The following is a 10849-nucleotide window of genomic DNA, read 5'->3' as shown; positions in this document are numbered from 1 at the left end:
AAGGAATGTGAAATGAAAACACAAGGCAGGGATACCACTGGGGCCATCGTACACAGCTGCCCCCACCAGCCTGGGGCTCTTGATGGGATCTTGGCTCTTCCCACACAGCCTCATCACCCTTCTGTGTCTCCTCAGAATGGATCCTTTCCCCTCTTACCCCTTCTAGCTGCATTCAGTCTTTCGCATCCCTTTCCCAAGACATTTGCACCTGCCATTTCCATTTTCTCTTCACTCATCTTTTTAAGTTATCTTCCAATTTAATTTCATCGGATCATTTCCAGTGTTGTTACATAGAAGCACAAAAAGCTGCGTTTTTCTTTTAAAAGAGTTGTATTTTATGGGGTTGGCATTTGGAGCAGTGATTAAGATGCTGCTTGGGACACTGCCGCCCACATTGAAGGGCCTGGGTCTAAGCTCTGCCTCTACCTCCAATCCAGCATTCTGCTAACCTGCACATTGGGAGCCAACAGGTGATGGCTCAAGTACTTGGGTCCCTGACACCCATATGGGAGACCCAAATTGAGTTCTGGGACCCTGGCTTTAGCCTGGTCCATCTCTCATTGTGGCAGGCACTTGGGCAAAAGAACCAGTGGATGGAAGATGTCTATATACCTGTATTTGTCTCGTAAGAACTCAGAGACAGGGTGATTTGAAGACTGGTGAAGGGTTTAATGTTCATCTTTAAGGCCCAAGCTCACCTTCTTTTAACTACCATTCTTGGTATACTGGCTTTCATCCACAGCTTTGTCTCCTCATAGTTGTAAGCTGACTACCATAACTCCAGACATCAGGCGTTATAAAACTATGTCAAAAGGTGGAGCCAATGGTAGCTTTTTCTCATGTAGTCTTTTTAATCAAGTAGGAAAGCATTTCTTTTTTTTTGTTTTTTAAGCTTTATTTGGTTGAAAGTCAGAGTTACACAGAGAGAGAAGGAGAGGCAGAGGCAGAGAGAATGAGAGGTCTTCCATCCGCTGGTTCACTTCCCAGTTGGCTGCAACGGCCGGAGCAGTGCTGATCTGAAGCCAGGAGCCAGGAGCTTCTCCTGGGTCTCCCACAAAGGTGCAGGGGCCCAAGGACTTGGACCATCTTCTACTGCTTTCTCAGGGTATAGCAGAGAGCAGGATCGGAAGTGGAGCAGCTGGGTCTCAAACCAGCTTCCATATGGGAGGTGGCACTTCAGGTGGTGGCCTAACCTGCTATGCCACAGCACTGGCCCCGGAAAGCATTTCAAAAAAGCTTCTTATCAACCTTCCATGAGACCATTATCAAGATTAGTTTAGATGTCCTGGCTGCAGAGGAGGCTGGGAAAATGAGTGTGTATTATTTTAATTCTTTTTAGTAAAATATGTCAGCAAGGAGCTGGGCATTACCTTTGACTCCTCCCCTTTTCTTACCCTCGGTTATCACACTGATTGTCTATCTTCTAAAGCCACCTCCTCCATCCTCACGTCCTCCCTGCCTCTTGCCCACGGCTGAGCCACTAACAGTGCTTTACACAAAGCAGTAACTCAATTTGCCCAACGAATGAATGAGCACTACTCACAGAAAACACACATCTTAAGGTAAACAAAGACTACCCTCTTGCCATACAAACTAGTGCTTTTCTGATGCTCAGGGACCCACCTGGCTTTGATCTGGGAGGCTGCGGGAGGGGTATGCAGTGAAGCCTGTTATAAAGGATATAAAGTGTTTCTACTCTGTGGGTCCTACAATAGCCAGTGTGTCTCTCCTTGTGCTCGGCTAGAGGAAGACACAGAGGATGCTGCCCTGGAGGTCTGAATAACTGCAGGGAGAGAAGCTCTGAGAGCCAATTTTTGATTCCCAGGTGGATTGGCCATCTAGAGTTTCCAGTGGACTTGATGAATCAGAGCAATGCAAAAAAGCAGGACTTCCAGTCCCTGGTTTTATAGTGCCTATAAAAAATGCTTTACAGTTTCTGCTCAATTTTATGCTGTTAAACTAAACATTTGACATCATATGGCACTTTAAGCACATTGATTTATGGTAAGTCAGCAATTGCATCTGTAATAAAAAGTCCAAAGTATGGGTTTTAAAAGTAATCTACTGTATTTATTATTGACATAAACAGTTACCTGCAGTCCATTTGAACATCATCTTAGATTTAACTCATGTATTAAAGATATTATGTTTCCCACTCAGCAAGGTCATCACCAAGGTGAAAACTGTATGTGGTTGAAAATGAAAAAGATCAAACATATAATGATAAATATTTTAAAAATAAATGATATATAGGAGTTCATCTTTGTACATTCTGGATTAATAACCACATTCTGTATATTTGAGTTTTTTATGCCCACCCCTCCCCCAGCCTCCAACCGAGGTAACCACTAATCTCTTTCCCATCTCTGTGACTTTGCTATTTCAAGGGTTTTATGTAAATAGACTCATGTGCCTGCAACCTTTTGAGATTGGCTCTTTTTTCCTTCCCCCCTCAGCATAATTCCTCTGAGATCTGTTTAGTTTTACATGGATTGTCTTGTGCTTGTTTGAACAGGGTAGTTAATAGCAAGAGTGGTGTAATTCACCTAATTTGAGAACTACTTCAAGAGAAACTAAAAAGGTAGTCTTTAGACCATATTACAGCAAGTTTGTACAAAAAATGAATTTAGCTAATACATGTGGTGGTCGGCAGCATTTAAATTATTTTTAAAATAAAAAAACAATATTTCCCTAATACTAACTTAAGAGATGATTTAGTTGACTACTAGGAAAAAATGGTGAAAACAAGTGGAAAAGGATTCAGGTTTATTTATTTTGCATGAGCAGTATTTTTGCATGTTTAGATCAGCCTATGTGTATCCAGTCAGCTTGAAAGTCACAGGAATATGAAATCTGCATTGCCCTAAGACACAATTTGGATCGTCTTCTTTGCCTTGTCACTGTATTCTTTCTACTTTTTTTTTTTTAAGATTTATTTATTTATTTGAAAGAGATACACACAGAGAGAAGGAGTGGCAGAGAGAGAGGTCTTCCATTCATTGGTTCACTCCTCAAATAGCTGCAACAGCTGATGCTGCACCAATCCGAAGCCAGGAGCCAGGAGCCAGGAGATTCTTCCAGGTCTCCCATGTGGGTGCAAGGACCCAAGGACTTGGGCCATCTTCTATTGCTTTCCCAGGCCATAGCAGAGAGCTGGATCAGAAGTGGAGCAGCCAGGATTTGAACTGGCACCCATATGGGATGCCAGCACTGCAAGTGGCAGCTTTGCCCACTAAGCCACAGTGCAGGCCCCTCTACTGTTCTCAGTTGAAATCTGGAGGGGGCCACATTCAAGCTTCTAAGAGCTTGTGGAGTCTCAGAGGACATCCTTAACTCTCCCGGCACTAAGTGTGATATCAGGTGTGAATTGTTGCCGGCCAGACAAGCTCATCAGTGATGGGGCCTGGGTTTGGACTGGGGCTCATCACAGGTGGTACTTGTTGTCAAGAACCTACCCCAAAAGCAGGTGTTCAGCATAAACACTATTGTTTTTAATCAACAGTTTTGGTGCAGGGAGCCCCTCATAAGGCTGAGAGCACTCCTGAAATCTAAGTTCCCAGATGCCAGCCAAGGGCCAGCCTTGCAAGGCTTTTGCAGGCCTTTTCCAGGATAGTGCCCCGGCTGCTGTAAAGTCTTTTCTGTACATAGCCTACTCGGTGTAAAGCCTCAGCCTATCAGTTTGAGCTTCGCCTCCCTGACACCTGTGTTTTAGAGCCAGGTGATTATTAGTAGCTAACTAACATGGCAGAGACAAATGACAAGTTAACTGACTACACAGACTTGCCTCTTTCTCTCAGCATGACAATGACAACAAACACAACTATAAAACCCAATGAATAAAATCCAATACTTAGTGTTTTCCAGGGGCTGGCATTGTGGCATAGCACGTTACTGCTCCTCTGCTTATGATCCAGCTTCCTGCGAATGTCCCCGGGGAGTGAACAGTAGATGATAGCCCAAGTACCTGGGCCTCTGTCACCCATGTGGGAGACCCGTGTGGAATTCCTGGGTCTTGGCTTAGGCCTGGCCCAGACCTGACTGCTGTAGCCATTTAGGGAGTGAATCAGTAGATAGAAGATTTATGTCTCTCAGTCGCCCTCTCTCTAGCTCTGCCTATTGAATAAAGAAATAAAATAAAATATATTTTTTTCATTTTCATTATTTTTTAAAAGCTTTATTTGGAAGTCAGAGTTATAGAGAGAGGGAGAGCCAGAGAGATCTTCCAGCTGCTGGTTCATTCCCCGAATGACCACAACAGCCAGAGTTTGGCCAGGCTGAAACCAGGAGCCAGGAACTTCATCCAGGTCTCCTATGTGGGTGCAGTGGCCCAAACACTTGAGTCAACTGGACCCCACATGAGATGCTAGTGTTGCAGATGGTAGTCTTATCTGCTATGCTACAGTACTGGCTCCAAAAGAAATCTTTATTTTTTTAAGAATACTGTCTGAAAGATGAATTTGCATTTACTATTCTTTTTTTTTTCCTGAGATTTATTTTATTTATTTTAAAGACAGAGTTACAGAGAGAGGTAGAGGAAGAGAGAGAGGTCTTCCATCCCCTGGTTCACTCCCCAGATGGCCGCAACACTGGTGCACCGATCCGAAGCCAGGAGCCAGGCGACTCCTCCGGGTCTCCCACGCTGGTGCAGGGGCCCAAGCACTTGGGCCATCCTCCATGCTATCCCAGGCCATAGCAGAGAGCTGGATCGGAAGAGGAGCAGCCGGGACTAGAACCAGCACCCATATGGGATGCTGGCGCTTCAGGCCAGGGTGTTAATCTGCTGCGCCACAGCGCCGACCCCTGCATTTACTATTCTTAGTGAAGTCTGCATTGTGGCTTAAGATGATAATGATGTATGGAACATCCCAATTGGCAAAGACATTTAAAATATTGCTGATTTCCCTTTAAACTTTCACCTTTGAAAATTCTCTTTTGCAGGTGTGTGTGTGTGTGTGTGTTTGGTCATTACCATAAAGCACCAGTTCTTTGTTACATGTATATACTTGGAAACCAAATAAATATACCTATAGTAGGGCTGTGTGCTCAAAATAGTTTTACAAACAGGAAATTACTACTGTGGGTTATACAATTATTACTACGTGGGTTATACAATTTTAAAACTGGAAGGAATCACAGAGACCTCAGTAAACTCTTAAAATATTTAAATAAGGAAATTGAAGTCAGGGAGGTAAAACTGAGCTGTGCAAGGTGACACAGAAATGAGCCGTCGGGTCAGGCTGGCACTTGGGCCCCCTTGACCCAGGCAGGAGTGTTGGGCAGATCTGGGGGTGAGAGCCACAGTTCTTTCGGGGAAGACATGACTGGGCTACCTTCCTCGTGGCTTTCGTTTCTGCAGAACCCGTTTCCCCGACACCCTCTCTCTTCTCCCCGCCACAGCTTCCTCGACTGGAGAGGGCAGAGAGAGATTTATGCCCTGTTCTCTCTCTGGTGGGATTTTCACCTTGGTGGGTACCTGAGACATTGCTGGTCGGACACTGGCAGGCAGTGCCATCACTCAGAGCTGAGGCATCCATGCAGAGTTATTCGGTGTCTTACTCCTTTCCAAGTTGGGAGGTTGGAGTTGGAGAGAAATGAGCTTGGGGCATCAGCACTCTAATAATCATGTGTGTATTCACAAGGCTTCCCTGGTTTTAAGCATTTCCATGGTCTCCATATTTATTATTTGAAAACCATTAGATTTTGGGGTCATTTTGTAACCAGAAAATAATGGATGACGTTACTTATTCCGTTTACAGCTGGAGAAATCAAGGTTTGGGGATGATAAGTGGCAGAAGTGAGTCCCTAACAAAGGGCTTCCGAGTGTTTTTCCCACTGGAACAGGACACGCCTATGACTCCGCAGTGTTATTCAGTCCTCGCAAAAGGGATGGCGGCTTGATTTCAGGTTAGTGATTTTATATTAATCCCATCTCTATTTCAGTTTTCTTATTTAAAAATTTTAAAACTTCATTGACATTTCTATGATTCCTTCCAGTTTTAAAACTTTACAACCCGCAGGTAGTAAGTGCCTATTGGTGAACCAGTTTGAGCACACAGTCCTAATCTAGGTGTATCCATTTAGTTTCCCAGTATATACATTGTACACACATTGTAGAACTGGTGCTATATAGCATAGATATGCACGCTCACAAAAGAAAATTTTCAAAGGTGAAATTTTAAAATGAAATAAGGAATATTTTAAGTGTATATTAAATATGCAATGTTTACTATTTTAATTGGGATCTTATATATATCATTATCAATAGCTTAAGCTACAATGTAGACTTCGATAAGGAGAGTGAATGCAAATCCATTTTTCGGATAGCATTCTATGTGTGCATGTGTGTATATATGTGTGTTTTAAAGATTTATTTATTTATTTGAAAGGCAGAGTTATAGACAGGCAGTCAGAGAGAGAGAGAGAGAGAGAGAGAGAGAGAGAGAGAGAGAATCTTCCATCCATTGGTTCACTCCCCAAATGACCACAACAGTGAGGTTTGTTCTGGGCCAGGTGGATGCTGGGAGCCAGTAGCTCCAGCCGATGAGGACCACTGGCCTGGCATTTTGCGCACTGCCCACGGCCTTCACCAACATGGGAGGATGATGGCCTGGGTTTTATTCCCACCGGGGAGCCCTTGCCCCCCAGGAGTTCTTCTGAAGCTACCGCCTGGCCCGGTGCAGGACACGCACCAGTTCTATTCCTTGAACATGAAGTCTTTCTTCTCTCTGCTCCCGAGTCCTGGTCACCAAAGGCCAAGCTTCTTTTACAGTTCTTTTGTTTTATCCACTTGAGAAGGTACTTCAAAAAGTTTGTGAAAAAATGAAATGAAAAGATACGCTTATTTTGAAAACAGTGGATAGTATTTTCATTACATACATTTTCCTTTCCTTTCCTTTATTTTTTTTTAAAGATTTATTTATTTGTCTGAAAGGCAGAGTTATAAAGAGGCAGAGGCAGAAGCAGAGGCAGAAAGAGAGACAGATCTTCAGGGACCGGTGCTATGGCATAGAGGGTAAAGCTGCCGCATGCAATGCTGGCATCCCATATGGGCGCCGGTTTGAGTCTTGGCTGCTCCACTTCAGATCCAGCTCCCCACTAATGCGTCTGGGAAGCAGTGGAAGATGGCCCAAGTCCTTGGGCACCTGCACCCATGTGGGAGACCCAGAAGAAGCTCCGGACTCCTGCCTTCGGATCGGCTCAGCTCTGGCCACTGTGGCCATCTGGGGAGCTTTTGATTTTCTATAAACCAGTGCAGCTTATTGTTTATACTGTATAACATAAGGCAAAATTATTTAAAGTTAATAATAAATTTTATTTAAGGAAGTTCCCATGTTGCAGTTCCTTCCACTGTCCAAAGTCACCTAGTTAGCTCTTTTAAATCTTCAAGCCCTTTTGAACAAACTGATGCTTAATTCACGGTGTCGTATCAACCCTGATTCTTGACACACACACGTGTGAATGGCTGTACTTTTTTCCTAAGCCATCACTCAAAAATAAAACTTATTTAAAAATGTGTCGGGGTATCCCGATACATTAAGATGCACCTTCAACTCCAGACTTGTTCAAGACAAAAGCCTTCGTTGAGTTTCTTGTTGCTGTCTCCTTTTCTGTGCAGTGTTTTTGATCTTTGAGGCTCTCTTTTTACATGAAACAGCTTCTTTCACATTCTTTTGTTCTGAATTCACATTCATCAGTTTTGGGAATTCAGAATATATGATGAAACAACTACTGTCTACCAATTTGATATCACATTCCTCCTGTTCAGGGTGTGCTGCTTCCTCATCCTTTGCTACTGGTTCTTCAATAGGAGATACAGATCCATCATCATCCAAATACTTGTATCTACAACTATCAAGATCTTCTTTTTCTAAATCATCACCAACATCCATTTGTTTCAGAGATTCTTTCAGGTGATATTCATACTTCAATTTTTCAATGTAATTAAAAAATCCTCTTGCAACAGCTTGCTCAAAGGTTAAAATTTTCCTGCAAGTTGATGGTTGAGTTCCATTCTCTGATTCTAAAAATGAGAACCTAGGTCCTTTGTCTTTAAATTGGTTTTTAACTACATGTAATATTTTATTGTTTTTCTGTCCTTTAGGTCTGCCTACTGGCCTTCCTGTTGCCTTCTATTTCTGTTTTCTTCTTTTACGTTTTTTTTTTTCTTAAATTTTTCAATAACTGCTTCATGGAAATCTTCATGGAAGATTTCTCTCTCTTTTTCTCTGCCTCTCTGTAACTGTGCTTTTGAAATGGATAAACAAATCTTTAAAGAGAGAGAGAGAGAGAGAGAGAGAGAGAGGTCTTCCATTTGCTGGTTCACTCCCCAAATGGTCTCAGTGGCTAGAACTGGGCTGGTTGGAAGCCAGGAGCCAGAAACTTCTTCCAGGTGGATTGGAAGTGGAGCAGCTGGAATTCAAACTGGTGCCCATATGGGATGCCGGCGCCACAGGTAGTGGCTTTACCTACTACGCCACAGGCCAGCCCCTCTAATATGCATTTTCCATGAACTTTTTGAAGTGCTTTAATCCTAAGTCAGTATAAATGGCAGGGTCAGTAGGAGGCGTCCTTTCCCAGAGTGGGCTATTAGGACAGATTGCTCCTCCCTCTGGCCACACACCGAAGGGCACCTGGGCATTATGTGGGTCCCTCTGGGCTACTCTACCCAGCCTGCTCTTGATAGAGTTCCTACATTTCCCAGATCTCTAGCTCATAGTTGTTTTTCCTTTTTTCACTTTCATAGCTAGAAAATCATTATCTGTAACATGATGGTTTCTATGAGGATTATATTATGTAATATTAGGAAAGTGATTGAAGCAATGTCTGGCACAGAGTTAAGACTCAATAGTGTTAATTATTATTTCTGCCTATAAGGGTACTACTAAAAGTTCATGGAAAAGTGGAATTAAAAGTCTAGGGGCCAGGCCGGCGCCGTGGCTTAACAGGCTAATCCTCCGCCTTGTGGCGCCGGCACACTGGGTTCTAGTCCCGGTTGGGGCGCCGGATTCTATCCCGGTTGCCCCTCTTCCAGGCCAGCTCTCTGCTATGGCCCGGGAAGGCAGTGGAGGATGGCCCAAGTGCTTGGGCCCTGCACCCGCATGGGAGACCAGGAGAAGCACCTGGCTCCTGGCTTCGGATTAGCGCGGTGCGCCGGCCGCAGTGGCCATTGGAGGGTGAACCAACGGCAAAAAGGAAGACCTTCCTCTCTGTCTCTATCTCACTATCCACTCTGCCTGTCAAAAAAAAAAAAAAAAAAAAAAAAAAAGGTCTAGGGGCCAGCACTGTAGTGTAATGGGTTAAGCCTCTTCTTGCAATGCTGGCATACCATATAGGTGCTGGTTCAAGTCCTAGCTGCTCCACTTCTGATCTAGCTCCCAGCTAATGGGCCAAAGAATGCAACAAATGATGGCTTTAAGTGCTTGGGCCCCTGTACCCGCATGGGAGACCCAGACAAAGCTACTGGCTCTTGGTTTCAATCTGGCTCAGCCCTTGTTGTGCCATTTGGGGAGTGACTCAGTGGATGAAACATCACTCTCTTCTCTCTCTCTCTCTCTCATTTTGCTTTTCAATAAATAAATCTTAAAAAAAAGATAAGTTTAGAGGTGAACACTTGGCCTGGTGGTTAAGATTATTATATCCCACATCAAAGTACCAACGTGGCTCAGGGTCCTGACTCCGGCTTCCTGCTTTAGCCTCAGGAAGCGGTGGTGATGCCTCAAGTAATTATTTCCTGCCATCCATGGGGGAGACAGGATTGAGCTCCTGGTTCCCAGTGTTGGCCTTGGCCTGGCCTTACCCACCGGATGCAATTGGGAAGTGAACCAGCAGATGGGAGCTCTGTCTCTCTCTTTCTCTGTTTCTCAAATAAATAAACTTAACAAATTTATTTTGGTACAAAAGAGTTTGACATACATGTGTAGCGGTTTCATAATACACATTTTCCACAAACTTTTAAAGCACCTCATTGTGGATAATCCGTATAATGGCAATAGATCCTTCGGAACCCTTAGCTGATTTTTAGTTTTAGTTTTTGAAAAATTATTTAATATTCTAGGCAAAACCACTATTCCTTGGGATGAGTTATGAGTGATTCGCCTATATGGTCAACTCAGACATTCAAGGTAGGTAGACAGACTTAGGGGAATGAAAGGCAAAGATGCAATAATTCAATGTCTTCTTCTACTCTCCATACAGTTTATTCTTTCCTTTAAAAACTCTGTAAATCCAAGATTTACAGAGACTTCAATTACAGAGAGGCAAAGGCTGGAAAGTTAAAAAAGCTCAAATGAAACATACATTAACCACAGGGCCTCGCCAACACGGTGAGGCAGGAGAGCCCTGTGGCCATGGGCCATTTAGTAGTGGAAGGAAGAGGCCACTTCTAGGAACTCCGTCAGGAAGTCCACTCTTCTGGCGACCTTGGATCAAGGGGATAAGCAGCAACTCAAAGCTCTTTAGCAACTGGAGCGAGGGCCGTAAGCCGCAGCAGTCTGTGACAGCAGATGATGACGTGTGGTAGAACTTCCGCAGTGAGAGAGGATGCTTCAGAATGGAGATGGTTTCGTAGCCACACATGGCTAAGGGTTGCCGTAAGGAGAAAGCTAACTGTGCTATCAGAACTCACTGTCTACCATTTGTCATCGACGTTATTAGGCCTGCTTGTGTTTACTGGATATTGAGCTTATTCCAATGGGAAATTTGGTTATTCTCAGCTAATCTGTTTTGGACTTTATCAAGGCTCTTATAGCTTTTTTTGACAAATCCTAATAACATTTTTCTTCTGTGGCTCTACTGATAAATTATCTACTTAAAAGTCTCATCTAGGGGCCGGCACTGTGCCGTAGTGGGT

At 43.7% G+C, this 10849-nt stretch overlaps 1 pseudogene; it reads right to left on the bottom strand.

Annotated features, from left to right (window-relative positions):
• Window positions 1-7562: 7562 nt before the first annotated feature.
• Window positions 7563-10575, bottom strand: LOC133751650 (TATA box-binding protein-associated factor RNA polymerase I subunit D-like; annotated as a pseudogene).
• Window positions 10576-10849: the final 274 nt, after the last annotated feature.

This window comes from Lepus europaeus, chromosome 2 (genome assembly GCF_033115175.1).
Source record: "Lepus europaeus isolate LE1 chromosome 2, mLepTim1.pri, whole genome shotgun sequence".
Taxonomy (NCBI): domain Eukaryota; kingdom Metazoa; phylum Chordata; class Mammalia; order Lagomorpha; family Leporidae; genus Lepus; species Lepus europaeus.
This window is presented reverse-complemented; position numbering and strand designations above follow the sequence as displayed.